This window comes from Pavona decussata, unplaced genomic scaffold (genome assembly GCF_977016875.1).
Source record: "Pavona decussata unplaced genomic scaffold, jaPavDecu1.1 SCAFFOLD_137, whole genome shotgun sequence".
NCBI classification, from domain to species: domain Eukaryota; kingdom Metazoa; phylum Cnidaria; class Anthozoa; order Scleractinia; family Agariciidae; genus Pavona; species Pavona decussata.
The window spans coordinates 265,485-287,965 of NW_028145550.1; the positions used below are offsets into that span (position 1 = coordinate 265,485).

The 22,481-nt window shown below is 38.0% G+C and overlaps 4 long non-coding RNA genes across 5 annotated transcripts in view; 3 read left to right on the forward strand and 1 right to left on the reverse strand.

The window, feature by feature from the left end:
• Positions 1 to 3,459, forward strand: part of LOC146467139 (uncharacterized) — a 76,876-nt gene extending 73,417 nt beyond the window's left edge. The window contains exons 2-4 of one of the 2 annotated variants that reach the window (XR_014867759.1): positions 1,295 to 1,460; positions 1,593 to 1,695; positions 1,776 to 3,459. This is a non-coding gene — a long non-coding RNA (uncharacterized LOC146467139). The remainder of the gene's footprint in view (positions 1 to 1,294; positions 1,461 to 1,592; positions 1,696 to 1,775) is intronic. The other variant, XR_014867758.1, reaches the window with a different exon arrangement.
• A 186-nt stretch (positions 3,460 to 3,645) lies between these two features.
• LOC146467148 (uncharacterized) lies at positions 3,646 to 6,390 on the forward strand. Its single transcript, XR_014867767.1, has 2 exons — positions 3,646 to 4,266; positions 6,177 to 6,390. It is a non-coding gene; the product is annotated as an uncharacterized LOC146467148 (long non-coding RNA).
• A 5,068-nt stretch (positions 6,391 to 11,458) lies between these two features.
• Positions 11,459 to 13,168, forward strand: LOC146467149 (uncharacterized). Its single transcript, XR_014867765.1, has 2 exons — positions 11,459 to 11,698; positions 12,933 to 13,168. It is a non-coding gene; the product is annotated as an uncharacterized LOC146467149 (long non-coding RNA).
• Positions 13,169 to 18,536: 5,368 nt separating this feature from the next.
• Positions 18,537 to 22,093, reverse strand: LOC146467150 (uncharacterized). The gene is made up of 2 exons (XR_014867788.1): positions 21,058 to 22,093; positions 18,537 to 18,780 (listed from the first exon to the last, which is right to left on the reverse strand). It is a non-coding gene; the product is annotated as an uncharacterized LOC146467150 (long non-coding RNA).
• Between the last annotated feature and the right edge of the window lie 388 nt (positions 22,094 to 22,481).

Here is a 22,481-nt window from a genome sequence, read left to right on the forward strand (position 1 = left end):
TCTTGCATCCCTCGCTATTAGGTCCAATCTCCGTCTCCACTGCGACAAGTATGGGACTGAAGGGACTGAACTGCGGGACTACATTAGTCTATTGCACCTCGGTACTCATGAACTCTCTTCCCAGTGCAGTAGCTCTTGTACAGGACTGTTACTCGAGATCTGCGCACTTTACCGTCTTGACCTGGAAACGCATCTTTCACTAGCGAAACCGATAATCTTCTCTTGGAGACTGTCACGGCATCCAAGCAGGTATGCGGTCTTGTATACAGCTTCAGTGCGTGCTAATAGCAGGAGCTGGTATATCACCAACGTTGACCCAGGTCATGTTGTGCACGTCTGGATCCCTGTCTGTCTTTAGATCACGCCACAAGAAACGATGGCAATGTTGTTCTAAGGGCTTCAAGTGGTTGGAGTTCAGCATCTTACGAATGTCCCCCACGAGTGCCACCTACACCTCGTCCTCTTTCCAGCGAAGCAATACATCGATCAGATTGTTCATGTCTGTCCGGTCTCTTAGACAGATAGGAGTTAAGGGAAATTCCTTGGTATACTTGACTGGAATTAAACAATCCACCCACAGGGGTAGAATTTGACCGTGGGTTGACCACTGCCAAGTGAGAAATGTGAAACGTGGGACCATCCCATTACTGCAAAACATCCTGGAACAACTCTTTTCGCGAAACTTTGAGCCACCATATCCTGCATCTGTTTCTGGTAAGTTCAGCCCAGTTCATATCCTTGCTTGGATGTGGTTCTCTCAGTCTTCTTTAGAGTAGCTAAGGCTGTTCCATAACTGTTGGGTAGCGTTGATGGATTTTCGAACCAAGGATAACTTGTTACCCAGCACTGATTCACTTAGTCATATACTCAAGGCTCTCTTGAATAATTTTAACTTCTGCTTCTCCCTGAATCAGTAGTTGTGTCCAACAGTTGGAAAATTTTCCACAGCGACATCCATCACACCTCGGAGTGGTTTCCTTGACGTTTCATACATTTGTAAACTGGTACAGGATTGTACAGCGTTACACAGGGTTTTGAGGTCCGCGTTCTTTCTTTTCTTTTTTTGTCTTTTTTGCTGACGTCTATCAGCTCAACAGATTCAAAGCCTTCTTGCTGAAATTCGGAGTGAGTGTTTGAATGCGGACATGATAGACCTCATTCTTAATTTTAGACTTGTCAATTGTCTCAATGAGAATTGAATCTCGCTCCGTTGCTTCAACCAGGTCAGGATGGCAGTTTACCTTGCAGGCTGACTCCAAACTTCCCTCTCATAATACTTAAATTCTCCCCACAGTTGCCTCCTCATACTTTGGGTGCAAGCCGAAGTAGTCACACCCGGAAGAATGTCCACCTGTTTTGTCTTCCTCTGCAGGGATTCTGGGTCAAAGTCAGGGACCGACTCTCCCTAGAATTTCGTGTCAAGCTTACTGAAAGGACCAGCAATTCTGTCCATATCAAAGGTAGTGAAATTTCTTATCAGTACTTGTTATTAATGTGAACTGATACTGCCGAGTGTCATAAGTTTTTTCAACATTTCCCATAGTCGTAACATCAAGTGTTAACTTAAGTTTTTTCGCTCTGACTGTCAACAGCCTGGTGGGTCATGTAAGTTGTGTTGGAAAAACCATCACAGAGTATAGTGACAATCCTGCCACGCTCACGTACCTTTTCTTGCTGGATGGGCTACAACGCAAGGTTAGCTTCTTTGGAGGCGTGATGTGCTTTCTCAACAGGAACATGATTAACAGTCTTGGGGCCTTCCTTTGCTATCTCAGATGTGAGGACGTAACGACTCTCACTTTCACAACAGGAACACGGTTTCTTGTTGGGGCAATTAAGTTGCGGGTGGTCTCCAAAACAAATGAAGCCACACATCATTTATTCTATGACAAGTAAGAGCGCGACAGAATCAGATAATCATAATATTTACAGAATAAAACTTCCGCGAAGCTTTATGATGTGCGAAGATGAAAAACACTTATACCATACGTATGGATAATAACTATTCCTCCTTGAATAATTTCGAACTAATTCAGCACGAAAATTGCGATTGCGTGGGTGTTTGAAAAACAGCAGGAATAATATATTACTGACTCCCTTTCTGATCTGTAAATGATGAACAAAATGGCATTCAGGAAGGTTTAGAATATGATGTACCAACCCAGATACATAAACGCCGGCAGCTATAGCGAATTCCGTTATTAAATTGTCAATGTTTAAATGTACTTTACTATTAAAATTGAGACTAGTATTGGCCTTGAGTATATCCAGAAGACGCAAATGCCAGCTGCTATCTGTCAATTTTTAACTTCAACCCACCTTTTCAAGTTCCCCTCTAATAAACTTCCTCATTTCTTTCATTGCCACGTCCTTGATGTTCAGTTATCAAAATCCTAGTTGTTTAATTAGTATCCATGGACTCCCAACGAGAAAACCTCTCGGATAAGGAAGAAAAACCGTAGGCCCCGTCTCACAGTACTTTCACTTAATCGGTCTCTGTGGGACGTAAAAGAACCACTAGCGACGTAACAAATCTCTGACAGTGACCACCCCTAGTGTCTATCTCAAATTCACATTCACATTAGCTAGGGGGCATTCATAACTCTACTTCATTAAGTATAAATTGCGCCTCAAGTAGTCTGGAAAAGTCCCCCACACAGTGTCGCAAATTATGCCTGAAAAGCCCCGAGGGAAGTGGATAATAAGATATCTGGTTTTAAAACAGCGAGCGTTTAGTAAAGCAAAAACATGTTCAGGTGGTGATTTCTACCGTTTGCCGTGTATGTAATTCTAAATCTCTCTATAGTAGTCAAGCACTTCGTATAATCAACGGTTTTTGCCAGACAAAAGTCCATAAAGTATATCTAATAAGATGGCTTGATGTGTAGTATCACGGTTTATTATAGCGACAAGAGTGTTTTAATGGAAAATACGTCACTCGTAAAAGTCATACGAAGGTACATCCGGGACCCAAGTGGCGTATTTTCCATATCCTTACTAGTAAGGATATGAAAAGGCTTTTTCGTGGTTGTCAGTTGGGCAAAGAGTCGGTGAAATAAAGCGAGCGATAAATTCGCCTACATCGCGAGCGAGTAAAACATTGTTTTAAAGACGAGAAAATGAAATTCAAATCCTCAAGCCACCATGCAATATCCTCTATGTACTTTTACGACTCGTGCCGTAAATTTTGATGAGCCCGCAGATGAGTCAAAGTACAAACAATGAATGAAAAATATACAGCGATATCACACATCAAAACAGTTAATACGAGATTTATTATCTTAGTAAACTTTTCCTGATAAGGCCCAAAGAAAACCATGATGAGTGCGCGGGCGATACTTGAGTTGTCTTTCACTGTTCAAATAACCTCCAACCCGGTTTTTCCCCTTTTTTACTGTCAAGTATAAACCAACTTTACAATGATTATCTCTAGTCAACACAGCCGGGGGGCTTATAAATTAGCCTTGAAAACTTTTCAGGCAAGATCGCTCGGTGGACAATTGAGTTGACAATAATGCCCTACATAAGTTTGCTATTAAAAATGATAAATGTTTTGTCAAAAAATCATTAGTAAGACGGATAAGTTATAAAAATAAACCAACCAAAAAGCGTTTTTTCAATTATGCATAGTTTTAAAAAGTGTGGTTCCAGTGAAAATGTTCATTTTCTTTCCAGTAAGGCAAAAGCGATGATTTCGTAGAAAACATGGCGGCTGAAATCGAGTGTATGCTCCTGTTTTGTTTCGTAGTAAATTTTCAACCGTCAGCGTTGCAAAAAAAAAGGGCTAGATTCTGTTGGCTCAACAATCTTAAACTTGTCGGCAGCTGAAAATTAGTAACCTACTCTTCTCCTGTTTAATGCAACTTTCCTCAATTAAAAATTCATTAATCTTGTCAACAATAGCATCCAACTTTCGTCAAACGACAAATTACGACTCTATATGACCAATTTCAATGAAGAAATTGCTTTCAGTAACGCCTCCAATAGGCTCTATAAAAGAAGTCATTGAGCTATAGACACGGTATATTCTAGCAGAGCACTTACAGCTCACTCACTCCAAGCGAATTCACACTGTTCATCGCTATGAAGAAGTTCTCGCCCTCCCTGGGTTTCCTTTGTCTCTACGTTTCATTGGTTTTCCTGTTGGTGAATTATCAGTATGCAGAGGCATTGGTTGTATTTCCATGCAATGTTCGTTCAGAGAAAGGAAAATGTAAAAAGCTGGAGGCAACTGGAAACTCAGTCCTCGAACATCGAAATGTTAAGGCAAGTGGACTTATTTTGTGGGTTACTGATAACCTAGAGCCCAGAAGGATAATTTGGGGGGATTTTGCCTGCGGAGACTTTGAGCTGAATAGCTTTTTAATCTTCTAGTTCTGAATATCACTTAACTTCGTTAGTTTTTTGAAAAATTTACCTGGGAACAATTCGATGTGGTTGGTTAATGATCAGGGAATTCGATGTTACAATGGCAGCCAATTTTTGACGGAGAGGTTTTTCAGAAAATGGAATATTCCTGTTTTAATAAAAGAAAAATTACTTTTTTGCAGCGACTTCCATGTTTTTAGCTCATTTTAGTGTTCTTCTGTTGGTTTTGATTTTGTTCAATTTTGGTGGTTCCTGAAATTAATCAAACTTTTCGTTAGATGAACTTTTCACAACAAAGCTATCATTAGAAAATTCAAAATTGCGGTTAAAGTATAAAGCTTACGAAATCAATACGTATTTCCACTGTCTTTGTTTAAGGGTTTCAAATCTGTAGAATTAAAGATCTTACTTAACGTTTAACTAACGTTATTGGGCTCAAAAATGTAAGGCTATGTCTAATTAATCTATAAGGGAAAAACAAGGTTACCGGGTTGGTGAGTGTGGTTCGATTTCATCACTTACTGTGTACAGTCAACTCTCGCGTTGCAGACACTTCGCTATCACGGACATCCCGATAATACGGACAGCAGCTAAATCCCCGGCAAAAATAAATTACAGACATTTGACTGAAATAAATTCCCACTATTACGGACTCTCGCTACAATGAACTCTCGCCTTGCAGACATCTCGCTATTACCGACACCCCGATAATACGGACGGCAACTAAATCCCTAGCAAAAATAAATTACAGACGTTTGATTGAAATAAATTCCCGTTTTTACGGTCTATTACGGACTCTCGCTCTAAGGGACTCTAACTCGCGGTCCCGAGGGTGCCCTTAATAAAAGGAGTTTTGCACGAAAAGAGTCTGCATAAGGGTGCTGGGTCCCGTTTCTCGAAAGTCCGGTAACTTACCGGGCACGATAAGTGTCTTTGGTGATAAATGTTTTTTTACAGAAGTCAATTTTTGTTAGCTTTGAATACTAAATTTTAAAATCTTATAATTCTATGAACACATTGGCCAAGTACCATGTCTGTAATCACTCTGTAATCGGCGAAAAAACATTTCAAAATACACTTATCGGGCCCCGTAAGTTACCGGGTCTTTCGAGAAACGGGCCCCTGGATTCTTAGCTATCAGTTAAAATTAAGCCCGATTTCTCAGGTATCAGTTTAAATTTCGGCCATTTCTCATCTATCGCGATCGCCGGGTTACCTATGCAGTTAACTTTTATTCCTCACGTGTAAACGTAACCCAACTCTTATTTACTGCCTGTGCGCTCGGGTAGCAGGCCAAGTACGTCTAAATCTCTTCGGAATGTCTCAATCACCTCAGAAATTTGCATTTAGTCGGATAGGGAAGCTTAAAGTTTCTTTTCATCAGAATGGCAGCTGAAAATTTTGTAACTGTGGCAAAATAAATGCTTTCGTTTTCGAAGCGGGAAAATATTTCGTTAAAAACGCGAAAAAAGGTTACTAACAGGTAGCATTTTCATTAAAGCAACAACGTCTGGGCGGTAAATTTGGGGTCGGAATAAAATTTCATTTCCTAACACTTTCTCAGTACGACTAAAATTTACCGCTACAGCATTTAGACAGATCAATCTGTATTAGCTCAGTTACACAAGTTATCTCCGTTAAAGGGGCAGAGAGCTAATTTGGCAACACAGGAGACAGTATTTTGATTGTTTTTGCTTAAGTGTTCTTGCATGTTGGATTCCCATAATTAATAGTCCCGTCACAAAAATATAAAACACACTTGTTATAATTCAATCCTCTAACAGTTCCCTACTTGATCTTGTTTTTAGTTCTTGCGTCACCAAAGAAACATTTGTGAGGTCGCACGTTCACTTAACTGTCATCAAGAAGACTAAAACATCTTGAGGTAGAGACTGGTGGAGGCCCTTAGAGAAAACATCTAACATCAACGAGATCCTATCAAGAAGCTATTTTGTCACGCTAAATGGCCATTGTAATTTAGTTTACCAAGACAGGCGAAATAAAAGGCAAAATAAAGCCTAATTAGTTTATGTCTTCTATACCTTACTATCCATGCTTAAAGGAGCAGCCTCACCTATTTTTGTGTTACTTTGAATAGTCAAAAGGCATATTTGAATTGATGGAATCCTCAAAATAATGATTCAGTTTTGTTACCAATGACCCTACTAAAGCACAGACACTAGTAGTAATTATGTATGGCTGCAGATTGCTAGGATGGAAATGGATTGCAACTTGAAAAAATTGGCTAACTCAGTTTTAACCCTTTCCCGACCAAGAGTGCCATATGGCACAAGACGCCGGCAATTATGAGCTCAGTATTTGGTCAATTTGTGTGAAATTTGCACGACCAAAAGATCTTTGAAAGATCTATAAAATTGAAGGCATAAAATCATGCCCCCCTCCTATATGAGACTTGATTTACCACCCCTCAAACTTTTGGATTTTTTTTTCTTTGTACATTAAGGGTCCAGTTGATATCTTACAACAAGCAATGCACTGAGAGCTGTACATTAAGCTATAGTTTAGGGGGATACCCAGTATGTACAACGAATAAGAAAATTTTCAATGTTTTTGTTCTTTCGTTTTGGACTTTTCTCACTCTCATATGTGACCTCCTCCACCTCTGTTGGTGTGATTTATAGCACACTCCAGAAAATACCTTTTAAATGGTATATCACATGTGGTCTCCCAGTTCATAGTTAGCGATTTAGAAAAATTCGCCATTTCCCTCGGACGGGAAAGGGTTAAAGTTCCTCCTGCGTATCGTAGAGAAGTCGCTAAAAACTGATTATAGCTTGTTCTTCCTCGGTTAAAGCCTTTAACATTTCAGTTCTGCCTGGCGCTCTAACAGCAATTTTGTGTTAGAATTCGAAAAAGCTTCTTTGTCAAATATATGAGCAGTTTTGACAAACATTGCAGCAAAATTGCCGTGTCAGTTCCCCTCTAAACCCTTCACTCCCAATCATACATTTTTTTTTGAATCGTATGATATCATACACTTCTATTATGAAAAATTTCTCTACCAAATTTCGTGAAATTCTAACGAGAAGTGCCCTGAGAAATAAAGACATCTCTACTTTAATAGTCTTAAAAAATCATTTTTAGTAAACCGTACATGCATTACATTATACTGTCTTTTCACAGCAAAGACGATAACATCGTAAAAGAGTGGGATTTCTAGATCTCGAACTTAAATGTTACTTGCATAATTCGGAGCGCATAAAATTGTTTACATACAACGGAAAATTTGGCTTTGCAATCAACAGGAGGTTCAATAAAATGCTCGCTTAGTTTGTTTTCCTGAAGTTCTGTACGCGCACTGCCTCTCTTCAGGAAAGGCTTCTGAGCTTGCCTTGTCAAAAAAAAAAAAAAAAAGAATGCAAGGAGGGGGAGGATAGTGGGGTGGGGAGCCGACTTACTTTGGCCTTCCGAGCCTTCCCCCCCCCCCCCCCCGCCTGCCCTAGCTCTCATTTGATATGAAATTCAAAAAAGAAGAAAAAGAAAAGAAAACAAAAAAAAAAAAGACCGCAAGACGAACAGGTGCATTTGAAGAAAGAGCTCTTCGCGCTTGTGCAAGGGAAGGGCTGAGAACGAATCAATCGTTTTTCTTTTCTTTTTTGTTTTGTTTTTTTTTTTCTTCTTTTGGAACGGCGGGGTGAAACAGCTTGCGCCGGAACGCCTGTAGAAAGAGCGAAGCCCGTTGTTTTATAGAAACAGTCACGTCTTATTTTTTTAACATCAAACGTCGGCAAAAATAATGAAATGAAGATATAGATGGCGCCACAAAAGACGGAAATGTCTCATTTATAATAGAAGCGATTCAGTTACGCGTTAAAATGTTCATACATCAGCTACGAAGCAAATTAAAAACAGTGCTTGAGATATTCTTTTCCCAAATTGATTAATCTGCGAACATCCTTTGTACGGTGCTACCAGTGAGGCTCTCATGCACATACAGCCTTTGTTTTGGTTAGGAAACTAAGAAAGGCTGGAGGTTTAATAGGTCATTGTCAGACGTTCAACTAGGCCAGCAGGGGTGCCCTTGAACGGTTTGTTTCAATAGAATACCTGTTCGAAAAGACATTGCCCGCCTCGAGAAATCCGAATTAAGTTGCGAAGAAAAGCAAACGTTTAAATTTCCTTTAGCGAAAGCGGGTCACCTCAAACTTCCGCAACACGGAAAAATTAATCCCTTGAATTTGTTTTCGAAAAAGAAAAATACGGGGTTAGAAATGCGAAAAAAGTCAGTTAGCATTTTCGGAAAGCGAACAGCGACGCGTAAATTCGGGAAATAAGGGGGGGAATCCATTCCCTAAAATTTTCGGCAGTTTAAATTTTTAGCTAATAAGGAATCCGAAAATATTTTAGCATAAAATATAAAAATAAAAGATCAAACTGTGTTATTTTTCACAAATTTACCTTTAAAAAGGCCATGAAATTATATGGGAATACAGCGAACAACATTTTAACAACTCTGCTTTGTTGTTTTTGTTGGGCTCTTCTAGGCGAGATCATCCTTTTTACCGTTTGGCACCAACTGACCTACGCCTGCAGTTTAACGTATTTCGTCCACTTTTTAAATTATACTTAACACGCCGAGATTTGTATTATTTTCTGTTTAGAAATATAGCTTTCGGTTTCATAGTAGGAAAAAAAGATAAATTAAAAATAACCTTTCAGTGAGCGTTTTTGTCGATTGTCAAAAACGTCCCATGATATTTTTCCGCCAATACAGCTGCAGAACTGAATTAAGACAGTTTGATAGAAAAGGTGCACGGTAAATTGATGGGAAAGAAAACTCACAGCTCTTTCAAACTAAATTGGGCGGTAACATTTGTGCGATATGAGATGGATCAGTTGTTGCGTAGGAAAAATGAGAAGCGCAAAAATTATTTGAGAGTTTTATCGTCAATGATGTTGCTTGCAATCACTTAACCTTCGCTAGCCGTCGGCAAATGTGCGTTTAATTATAGAAATTTGCCTTTTCAGTCCCTAGTCATAATGAAAAGGTGTTTTAAGATCGAATTGTTTAGAAAACTAAGCTTAATTCCTCTCCGATAAAGCAAATTGAAAAAAATTGTTAATACATAGATCGAATAAGACAAAATTGCAGTTACGTCAGTTTTCAAATGATGATCGTTGTGGGAGTCTCGGAGAAAATATATTGAAACAAGGAGGATAACAGGTTGAGATATTTTGCAAACAATGGTTAGTAATTACTGCATTCCCCCTGATTTATTAAGTCAAGAAAGGTAGAAAAAAAAAGGAAAGGCAAGAGAATTTCAAAGAACTAGAAAAGATTGCCTTCCATTCATTTCGTGAAAAGTGGGCCCTCTATGTAGTAGCGGAATTTTAATACCTTTTCACTAAGCAAATCCTTTGACACAGAACTTTACTCTTGAACCTAAATACGCCAAAACGTTTGCGGGTTTTTGCATATTTAGCCGACCAGCATGTAACTTCTCCCCACCAAATTACTACTCGATCGACCATTCGGGTCATGAGAATGAAGGGGATGATCATCAAAGATAGAATGTCTTGATGTTCAAACAAATTCTCTCAACTAATACCATTAGAGATCTATACAGAACGGCAAGGAGAATGCGTCAATGCGGAGAATGCAAACAGGTTGAATACACTGAGATATTATTAAGCTTTTGCCGGAATATCAAGAGAGAAAATGTTGTCTTCCCTGTTCCCAGCTGATCGTTTTTTGGCCTTCTCATATTTGCGTAAGCTACGCTATGATCTGTTCGGGTGCTTAAGCCGACAATTGAAGTCGCAGAAAGTTTTAGGGAATGGAATCTTCCGAATTTACGAGCCGTTGCTGGTTTTACGAGATACTAGCTACTAGCTGGTCGACCTTACTTCGCATTTTTGTCAAAATATCTACCCATCCAAAACGAAAGGAATAAGTGTTCCAGTGAAACGAAATTTAAAGCTGAAGTTTTTCCGAGGAAATTCGACGCCATTTTGACGGGTAGGCAAACAGGCTTGAAATAACAGTGTTTGTATGGAAATCCGATGTCAAATAATTTTCATAAAACATCGCTTCTGAAAAATTCATGAATTGGAAACTTTTGGCACTAGGAAAAGGATTTTAAGGAAAAAATTGGAGGGATGTAGGTGTGACACAAAAGAGTCCAGTCGTGTTTTGAACTTTCCATACATTTCCCTGTATTTTTTTCCCCGCGAACTATTTCTAGTAGCAGTTCACGGCTGGTTCGCTGCACAGGTAAATGTATGGAAAGTTCAAAACACGACTGGACGCTTTCTGTCACAGCTACATCCCTCCAATTTTGTTCTTAAAATCCTTTTCCTGGTGCCAAAAGTTTCCAATTCATGACTTTTTCAGAATCGATGTTTCAAGAAAATTATTTGACACTGGATTTCCATACAAACACTGTTATTTCAAGCCTGTTTGCCTACCCGTCAAAATGGCGTCGAAAACCGTGATACAAGAGGCCTATTCTTAGGCGATTCAGTAAGGTGTACCGGAACACATATCCATCAAAATGAACTGTTGGAAGCCAGGTTAGCTACTTTCCTCTGTGCTTGCAGAACAACAGGAAATAAACTTCAACTATATTTGGATCGTTAACATATGCACACAGATGTTTCACTCACAGACTGGTGGCTGCGAACAGCCAATGGACTTAGTACTAATTGAGCCTAATAGCTTCCTTTTTGTCGGAAAGAGCGAGAATAATTCATGATAATGGAAACGGTTTTCGGGAACACAACTTGAACACAAAATAATAGGTCAACGTTTGAGAATCAGTAAATTAAGCAACCCTTTCGTGGATTCTTGCGATTAATACAATTGCTTAAACAACTCGATGATAAAATCTCAACTTTTGTGCGTGTGTTTCTTTGTGGTGAACTTGTTAACAATGTTGACAATAAAAAACAGGTCACAGCGGAAACAATTTATATTTATCCATCAAGTCACTGTGGTTAGCTATACTCCTAATCAGTGTTTTTACTCGCATTATAATCCTTTTTGTTGCAATTAAAAGGTGACAGCAACAGGAAGATAAAAGCCTTGACCCTTAATAATAAAGCTAATTGAAAGGAAAAATATTTAAATAACAAAGCGAACGAGATGTATAAAAAGCAACCGTTATCTAGACTGTGAACATCGTGCATTTTACCTCCACCAAAACTCCAGTCCTTGGCAGCGCTGTTTATCGCTATGAAGTTCTCGCCCGCCTTGGTTTTCCTTTGTCTTTGTGTTTCAACTTTGCTGTTGGCTGGTAATCAAGATGCAGAGGCACTCGCTGTGCATCCAAAAAACACTGGTCGGAGAGAGATGTTCAAAAAATCAGAGGTAAAAAATACCAGGAGCTTCTAACGGTTCACTTCGGTGGATTTCTGATAGGAAGACCTTTAAATTGCCTCAGAATTTTGGATTTAGTTTTCAAGAACATCTCAAGTTTTCTTCGGCAAAATGCCAGCTCAAAACTTCGTAACACTGTAAAACTAATTTCCATTTCGTCTTTAGAAGTGCAAATGTGTCGATAAAAATACGAGAAAAAGTCAGCTAGCATCCGTCCTAAAGCCAACAGCATCTCCTAAATTCAGGGAAACAGATTCCAATTCCTGAAATCTAAAGCCCTGTATTCACACCAACAAAACATGTTTAATTAAACCAGGTTTAACAAAATGAAAATTGTTAAGAGAAAGCTGAATCATTGGCTTTGACATAGGATTCAAGTAAACTTTAATATATGCTTTCATTTGGGCTTAATCTGGGGTCGACAAAAATCCGAAAGCAGCTTTTATGAAGGAAACAACTTTAAACTGTGTTTAATTTAACTAGACAGCTTTAAAACGTGTTTAAGCCATGGTGTGGATGGGGCATTGTAGTCTGCAGCTTAAATTTTCATATTAAAGATCCGTACAGATCTAACTGAACTAGTTTACACAAATTTGCCTTTAAAAGGCCACAAAACGATCTGTGAACAGAGAAGACATTATACATTCTTTTAAGTAATTTGCTTAAGCTTTCTCGTTGGCCGGCGCTCCTAAGATATAAGGTATAATAATTTTTTTAACAGCTGACAGGTATTGGGCGCTAAAGCTTCACTGTGACGGATATTTTGCTATATTTTGATAAAAAACTGTACTACTCAAATATTTAACATAGAACCTTTCCTTCACATCAGTGAAATTGTTCGTAGAGCACCGAACCGGAAGGAAAATATCAAACGGATTTTTCTAATGACGAACAAACCATAAACCAGTTTTTAGTAAGTCCTGCAAAATACACAGGGAGAACTTGAAAACATTGGCCAATTTTTCAAGTTGTAATCTCATATCCATTTCCATCCAAGTCATCTGCAGCAGAAGATAACAAATACCAGCTTATGCCTACTCGTTAGGTAATTGTTAACAATACTGAACCATTATGTTTTAACATTTAAATCGATGCAAATATATTTTTGCACTATTCAAACGCACACGAAAAATCGGTGACACTGCGGCTTTAAAATACTGAAATACGCTTCAAGAACATTATAACATTTGTCATATACTTAATAACTATTTATTTTCCTTTCCAGTTCGGTCTTTCCCGAAGGGGCATTTGTGACGCCGCACGTTCACTAAACTGCCAGAGAGACGAAGTTGCAAGAATGAACGATGATTAGCAAAGTATTAGCAAGGTCTGAATGATGCTGATGCATAACTGACTGAAAACTGTAATAAGCCACTGGAAGCTAAAGAAGCTAGTATAAAATAAAAAGAGATGGTAATTTCCTGTTTAAAGTCTCTCAATAAAGAAACAACATGATTATGATTTTGCATTTTAACTAAGCTTAATAAAAGTTGGTTACACGTTAGTGGGTTTTGTCCCTTAAAGATCTAAAGAAACAGCAGTCAAAGTAAGATATTACTGAGATATTACTGCTCAGTGTAGTATGAAATTTTAGCGAGAGTTTAATTTTATTTCGTGATTTTAAGATCTTTTGTATTCTGCGAGAACCGACCAAACTGTTGCGATCCAGCAAGTCGAACAATGGACGAGTTTTTTTTTTTTTTTTTTTTCAATTTTCGGACAATTTCTGTCTGTAAAATATGGAAATCGTAACGTGAAATTCTATGGATATTGACAAGTACACCAAATTGCTCCCAGATCAATCTTAGCCGAAACTCACAAACTTAAGTTCAGTTATTACTGTTCAAATTCCCCCTTCTCCCCCCCGGAATAATACACCCCCAAACCCCTCCCCCTCCCAATCCCCCCGGTTAAATGACAGTTAGGGACGGTGGCATAAGTAGTTGTTACACAGGAATGGTGCAAATATTTCTCGTGTTTATTGATAACGCAAAACCACTCAGCATTTTAATAGAAATGGAAAACGAAGGACATGCAGTTATGGTCACGTGACAATAAATCCGTCAACGCAGTAGCAGGTGTTTATAAATCTCTCCTCGCGTTTTTAATGATCATTGACAACAATTATTTTCTTTTTGAAAATACAGCTTTCGATAGATAGAAAGAAACTTTTTGGGAACAGCGGCAAAAACTTCAAAGTTTAACAGTTCAGTGGGCATTTTATCATCTGGAAATGTTCACATTAGAAATTGATCCCGGCAGAAAACAAACTGCCTACCGATTTTGAAGCCTAACAGCTGCAGAAGCGAATTAAAGCAGTTTGATAAGGTAGGCGCGTGGACGCTGATGTGACTGAGATCTGAATATATAATTTTCCTGATGACTTTTGTTTTCGGAGGGCTAGAATTCGCAAGTCTTGTAAGATTGAGCGGTAAAATTTGTGCGGGTAAAATGTTACCGATATTTGAGTGTACCACGTACAAACAAAGACAAGCACGGCACTTCATTCTTGAACAAAACCTAAAGACTTGTTCCAATCGTTTTCCCAAATTTTTCTTCCCCATGATATTATCGAGATCTGGATTTTCAACTTTTTAAAGAGGTGGTTTTATATGTAAATCGCAGTCTTAAAAAAGTTTAATTCGTTGCCAAATTGCGAGGTCGAAGAAAATCAATGGAAACAAGATAAGTTCAAATTAATTATTTTTAAAGACAATAGTCGTGGAAGGTTCGGGGGAAATATTGAAACGGAGGAAATTAGTTATGAAAATATTGGGAATAACAATAGGCCTATTCCTTCATTTTCGACTAAGTACACAACTCTTTTCTTATACCCAGCGTATCTGTGAAGCTTTTACAGGCGTTTGCAATGTACAATCGGTCCAACTTCTCATGGCCTTATTACGTTTGAGTAAATTTCAAATGCATTAAGCTACGAGGGCAAAAGTATGTCAAAGGGTTATCATTTAGGAAGACAGCTAGGCTAGGTTCAAAGGCATATCGAGGCATAATAACAACACGTTTATTTGCTTCATTTCAGTACACAAATCCGTTGATACTCAAGTCTTTTTTCTTACACGCAATCCGCGAAGCTTTTGCAAAAGGGAATATACCTGTTTATATATTAAACACTCTTTTTGGTCCTCCGGTTGCCACAGTGGCTGACGTCAGTAATATCTCCGCTTCAGTATAACCGGCAATTTGACGCACGTTAATCGTTTATGGCCTTATTTCGGCACCATGTTTGGGCAAATGTCCAATGCATCGATCAAACCGGGAGAGCAAAATTATGTCATACGGGCTAACTCATCACGCTGAGATATTAATTTGTCTTAAGAGAAAAAGTCATAAGTTGAGGCAGGCAGCTGAGCTATATTCAAAGGTCCATACTCGCTATTTAGCCAATTTTAAATTATTAGTGCGGGAGAACTATAGATTAAATATTTCGCCCTTTGACCATAAAAAGAAAAGAAAATCCCATGGAACCCTTTTATTTGAAACCGAATCACTTTAAGTACAAAACTGACCATCCAGATGCCTATTCCCACCCCCTCCCCCCACCCCACCGTGGTTGCAGAAGCAGTTTTAACACAATGTAAAATTTTCACGTTTTCTCACCGATAACACAGACATATAGCTTCCAGTACCGATTGGTGGCTTTCAAAAGGACTGATTACCCATAATAGCTACCCATAATAGCTACCCATAATGTGAGAAACGTTATACTTCATAAATACAACTTTAGAAAACAGAATAAAAGTTTGGGAATCGGTAAACTCAGCATCATTCGCAGGGATTCTTTTATTTAAAAAGATAAAAGAAAAGGAACGAATTTTTAAAACAGCTGGTTAGTAAAAAGTCGTTTTTGGTGAGTCCCATTGTGTGCACTAATATTGAGTGTTAAACTGGCAAACGTGTTCGCAGATGGAACAGCATAAACTGTCGAGTGATTTAAACACTTTTCTGTGTTTTTTCCTTAATTGCCGTTTTGCTTTAATTATTAAAAGGCCTTTTATAAAAGAGACAAGCGGTAAAAAGAAATTCTTGACCCTACACAGCTAATTAGAAAAGAAGCCTGACATGCAGTTTAAATAACAAAGCGAGCGAACTGTATCAAACTCAACCGTTACCAGTAAACTCAGTGTGCACATAAAATTTTTCTTCTCCAAAACTCTAGTCCGCGAACGGTTTTTGTCGCTATAAAAAAAATATCGTCCTCGCTGATTTTCCTTTGTTTCTTTGTTTCAGCTTTGCTGATAGCTGGTTATCAAGATGTCGCCAAGACAGTCGTTTCACATCCAATTCACATTCGTCGGAGAGGGATATTTCAAACGTCATGAGGAATATTGAATTTGACTAGATCTTTTTCAGTTATTAATAAGGCAAGCTAAATGAACCTGTGGGGCTGCTAATTGGTTTTCATACATATTTCTGTTTTTATTATTAGGTTAAGTAACATTGAACGTAAAGAGCTGCCTAACATAACATTTTTATAAATTACACCTTTTGCTGTTCATTTACGCAAAATATACATTCATTTACGCCAACAGTTGAAACTATACGAGAAATATACGTTCATTAGCACTTCCATGAACTTTATTAACGCGAACGAACTTTCAATAACGCTATTTGCTTATGTATTAATATTCAATAGCGTCAACGGATGATCAATTGCACCTTTGGACAATCAAAGATAACAAATACACTTTCAATCTCGCGCAAAGGTTCATAATTAACGTCATTAGAAAATCAATTGCATAGTATGACAATCAATGGAGTATTAGAGACATACGATAATGCAACTTGCATGGAGACGCACAATCAATTGCACCTTCACACAATCGTTTATTCGAAATGGGAGGTTCGACTGTACCTCAAACTCACATTCACATTAGCTAGGGGGCATTCATAACTTTACTTCATTGACTGTAAACTACGCCACAAGTAGTCTTCTAAAGTTCCCCACGCACAATGTTGCATATGCTTCTTGGATAGCTACATAAATTCCCACTGAAAATAGGTGACAATTTCCTCTTTAATGTTCCTTTCTCAGTTAATAATTATTATCACTGAAGATGAGGAAGTCTGTTTCCTCTGATTTCTAAACGCCTTGAAATTGGTTAAAAAAAAAATCGAAGCGCAGCCGAGATTTTGTTCTCACCAGCTACGTGAATGTGAATTTGAGATAGACACTAGGGATGGTCACTGGCAGAGATTTATTATGTCCTTAGTAGTTCTTTTACCTCCCAAAGAGTCAGATTGAAGTAATGTGAGACAAGGCCTACGGGTTTTCGTCCTTATCGAGAAGACGACAAATTCTAACCTTTTCCCCTGGGTGTTGGTCCCGCCGGGAATCGAACCCAGGCCTACCGCTCCACAGTCTGATACTCAACCAACTGACCTACCGTATTTATTCGATTAAGCGCGGACCTTCGAATAAAGCGCCCACCCCACCCCCCTTCCAATTAAAAAAAAAAAAACACATTTCTGTACTTGCGCTATCCGATCGCGAAGTAAGAGGAGCGTCAGTAGTGTTCCAAAATTTGTTTTAGATACGGTGGTCAACGAACTTTTATATTGTTTATGCCTTCTTTATGATAGCTTTTGCACTTTGTTTTGTCTTGTTGAAGCGAAATAAACTTGTTATGCATTGTTTTGCAATTCTCTCAAAATGTCCTCGCTTGCTGAAAATGTTGGGAATATTATAAGCGCCTACCCTCGAATAAGCGCCCAAAATAGGCCCAAAATTAAATAAGCGCCCAGGACGGTTAATCGAGTAAATATGGTAATTTAACAGGCGGTGGTCAATTCAACATAACACGTTCAACTTTTCAGAGAGTACTAGTTTGCCAAGCTCTTTCAATTTATGAGGCGCATTTATCTACCGATATATTTGTAATTTAGAGCGTTTTTCATTTGACTGTCGTAAAACCAAACCCAAAACAATTACTCTGACCAATCATAAGCGAAGCAAACAGCGCAATGAACCAATCATAACTCGAAGCAAATACAAGTAACCCGCGCCAAGCGCGGGAAAACGCGTGCGCACGAGGCACGATTGGTTTTGGTTTTGCTTCTTATTGGTTGAAAAAGTGGCGCGAATTTCGCTCACATAGCGAAGTAAAGCAAAACCAAAGCAATTACAAACTTACTTTCGACACTCAATTGAAGAGCGCTCTATGTCAATCAGTATGGTAATGACAAACTAAAGGTATGAACGAAGATCTCCCCGTACCTTTTAGAGACGGTGCCTAGTAATACCGGAGTATTTTTTGTGCGGTTTATGACTATGCGGAAAAAGCAGATCTTATCAAGGGCTATGGAAATCCAAAAAGGAAATTAGGGGTAACCACGCGTTTTTCAGAGATAATTAAGCAATAATATCTCTAAAAAGCGCCAAAATATAAAGCAATGTATGGGATTTTTTTCCTAAATTGAAGCTTAAAAAATGTATGGTTACCCCCAGTTTTCTTTCGAGATAATTTCTCTGTATAGTTTTAAACCGTGCAAAAATATCCCTGTATCAGTAGGCACCACCCATAGAAAATCCGAGTATCTCGAGATGCGCAGATCGTATGCGCAGCAACAATAGTAGGCACCGTCCTTAATTTATCCGTTAGCTGTCAAACTCTCGCACTAAATATAAATGGACGAAAAACAAATTAATGAGGTAGAGTGGTTTCTAAACTGCACTTATCCCAGTGAAAATTTTCCCCATCTGTTTTCTTTTCTATTTTTATAACGTGCCGCTTTTTGAGTTCCAAAAATGAGATATGCAGTTAGGAAGAACAAACGGCATGCAAGATAACAAGATAACGGAGGACCGGAACAACGCCAAATTGAAAGCTTTTATTTTATTGACGAAAAGGGGAAGCTTATAGTCAACATTGTTTTAATAGCTACATTGTTGTTAGGTTATTATTTAAAAATATGTCAGTTTTACAGGTTTCTGTATAACGGCGTCATATGACTGGCAGTCGGTTCCTTGATGATGTCTTGGCGGGATTATCTTCTTCTTGGCATTTCATTAAACGAGCCGCCTCGCAAATGTTTCTTCTTCGATGAAGATCCGACTGAAAATAGAACCGACAAAGGACAAACCACGTCATCATATCAACAAAAGTAGAACTTTTGTTTGATATTAATATGAGTGACACATTTTTGTATAATTTATCCCCTTTTTATCCAAAGTTCATGGCTTGATTTGATTCGGGTGATGTATTTGTAAGCCTATAATGTTGCGTTCGATAACTGTACACTCTTTTTTATTTTATTTTATAAGAACGTCTAATTTTGAGGCTGAGGCTGAGCGTTCTTATTATTTTTGGCTATTTGAGCGTGAAAAGTTCTTAAAATGTTCTTAAGTTACCTGTTATAGTATTTCAATAAATCAATGCGGACGTGATCAAGACACCTATTATTTGGGTTAATTGGACAATATAGAATGGAGTTTTACATGTACTATTTTATCCGTATTTATAATGTTCATTTTAAAAAAATTAACACTTTTTCGAAATGAAAACGTCTTAGCTGACTCTCAGCCTGGGTAATGTTCTTAGTATGTTCTTAAATTTTAGTTAATCTCAGCCGCAACGGTTTTACAAAAAAGTCGGGTTCTTTAAAAAAAGAAGAGAGTGTATTCTGGATTAAGAATAAGCGGAATAGCTGCTGCATTTCTCTTTTCAAGTAAATTTGGGAAGACATTTCTGCAAACTTTCGCTGACACATGATAATTTAAGAGTGATTTTATACTCCAGTTATTCCAAAAGCCTCTGATGAGGGATTTTTGGACATCCTTGTTCCGGAATAGGGTAAAATCGAACTCACCCTAAGTCTTCTGATAAAATCCTAGAGTGTTTTAAGAATTCGTGACTAAAATATACTGTGCAACACTCGCCGGGGACGCTGTTTGTTACACTAAAATAGGTGAACCTGCCTTTTGCTGGAGATACAAGTATTAACACTATGTAAGTCCGTTAAATTTTTTTGAAAACAAAGGCTGGGAACACTATTCTCTTACTAGCCGTTTGCGGTTCTGAAGATTTGTAGAATTCTTTAGCTTGTGCTTGTGTTAATTCTTGGAAACGCATCATAGAGTTAATGGAACTGGATCAAAACGCATGTACTGAGAAACTGTGGCAGAAAAACTATTTTAATTTAACCTCAGGTGCATTCTTTTGAAAAAATCTTGGCTATTCTTATTCCGGTTCAGGAACAACATAATGCATGGAATATTACTTCCCAAAAGAATCCATTTAACCCTATTCTCGTTAAACCGAAAACCTTCTCAAAAGAACACAATTTCCCTTATCCTATAAGTAAACTACGTCCCCCAAAAAACATGAATACCGTCTATTCTGTGAATTCCCCTTTATCGCGATAATTTAAAATTTTGATTTAGTCGGCCAGGATGAACAAAAAAAGCCATCGTCCCTGCTAAAAAGAGAAACTTCAATTAGTCAGAAAAGGCAGAGTTCGAGAGCTTTCTCTTTTAAACTATTTCGAAGATAAAATTTTGTTCAAGTCTGACATTTTTATAGACGTTTGATGTCAACGGGCAAGTTTTGCCTGTCTTCATAAAAACTTCTAGATCTGCCGCTAAAATTCCTGAATATACACGGATTGAACTAAATCTTCCCTCAGTGTTTTAGTAGACAATTAAGACTCTCAAAATTGGCCGTTTTGCTAATTTCGAGGAGCTCTTTCCAGTAATGTGAATGGTTTTTTGTTGCGTAGCTTATATGAAATTTTTAAATTACCTTAATAAAAGTCTATAGTCCTGGCAAAAGAACGCGCCCTTTGAATTTTTCAAAGTTGCGTTCATTGCTTCCTGCAGACAACTGATCACTTCGGCAACTGGAAGAATATTTCGTTGTGTTTGTGCGCATTTTCTTGTTTCTTTTATTTTTTCTTTTCGTTTTCATACATTTATCTGTTAAAACACCAGTTTAGACTGTGTTTGACTCGACGGCAAAAGTAAGGAGAAAAGATTTGTTTTTCTTACTGAGTGCCAATGCATGAACCGCGAGACAGTGCTTATGAAAGAGGTAATATCAAAGTACTGATCGCAACTGGTAAATGTAATGCTCTGTTCATACTACTCGGATACTGTACCGGATTGTGTGTAGCTCCTCGCAATTTCTTAGAATAAAAGAGAATAACCTAAAGCAACGTGTAATGCAAACGTCTTTGAAAAGTCGAATTACTGATCTTCATATTTGTCAACGAATGCCTACACAAGCGGAATTAATCGTAGCTTAACTCAAATTCACAAATGTCAGCAATATGTGCGAAACCGAAACTTATTACACAAAACTGTTTAACTGCTGACAGTGATACGGTAATTTTACCTCTGTCTTCCCAGGCAACATTTCTCTGCGACCACGGGTGTTTTTTGTCCATACAGCGAACGCCTCAACTTCTTGATAACCAACCAACAGCAAGCTAGAGACCAAAAGACAAAGAAAAGCCAGTGAACACGAGAACTTCTTCATTGCAGCGAACAGCAAAGATCAGCAGGTTCGGAGTGTAGATTCTTCTGAGAGGATATGCGCCACGTGCGAAGTTTACTAATAAATGTTGCTTTTTATACACTTTGCTCGCGTCGCTATTTAAATGTTTTTTTAATGAGTTAAAGAGGCGTTCGCGACTTTGTCTTGTACTGAAAGGACTTCCATTAAAATTTAATGGAATGTTTGGCTATTAATTGTTTTTTAATTAACGTAAAAAGAAAACCTACAAAGGAAAGCAATGGAATGATAAGGCTTGTAAACACACAACAGTTTTGTTAAAATACACCTGGAAACAAGTAAGATCGTGTGTTTGGCCATCAATGACGAAATGAAACAAACACTTTAGACATTTTTAGTAACCATTACTGTGATTAATAGCGCTTTCATGCGGATCCACCATAAATTAAACCCACGCGGATGTGATCTATCTTTCGAGCTATATATTTCAACAGCTACAACTTTTATCGCGTCCGTTTTAGCTTAAGAAGCGCGTCAGTGGTCTATTGTTTTTATTAAAACTTTACAATTCTATTGCCGCGTCGTTTCACCGGAATAATACTTAAGTTGCTAGCGACCAATCGCATCACGCCAAGCGTTTGAGGTTTGTTAGCAACTTTTTTATAGACATCAGCTGATGTTGCGATACCGGAGAAAAAACTTTGAACTATGAGAATTGAAAGAAACAGTTTCCTGTTTTGTTTAACCTCGTGACTGATAATCTTTCAGCGATCAATGAAAGGTTTGAGAGCAGAATTATTTTTAGTCAACTCGGTGTTAATTTGAAGTTCCCTTAACTCAACTTGGCAGCTGCTTTGTAAAGCAGAAAATTACACGAGGTTTTCGCTGTTGTATATAAAGTAAGTGTTGTTTTCATGAAAACATTTAATATACTGCAGGCATTACAGTGGCGGATCATAAAAGCTCAAGTGATTAATACATAGTTTGTTAAATTTCGTGATCATACGCAGAGTAAAAGTACTGAAGTTTAGAGATGAACAAAAATTTTCAGCCGGCGTCTTGTTTCATACTTACAACTAAAAGTAGCTCTTATTTACCTTTTTGACTGGCAGTTGAATTTGATCTGAGGTAATTTTATTGAAAGAATGATGTTGCCGTGTTTAGATCGAAATTAAAAGAAGTAAAAATTAAAAAGAACTATAGATTATAGGAAACCGTGAAATTAACCCATTTTTTGTTTAAAGATGTCCAACAGAGCGCATTAAGTTCCTAAAGTATTTTGAGTTTATTTTATATTAATAAAA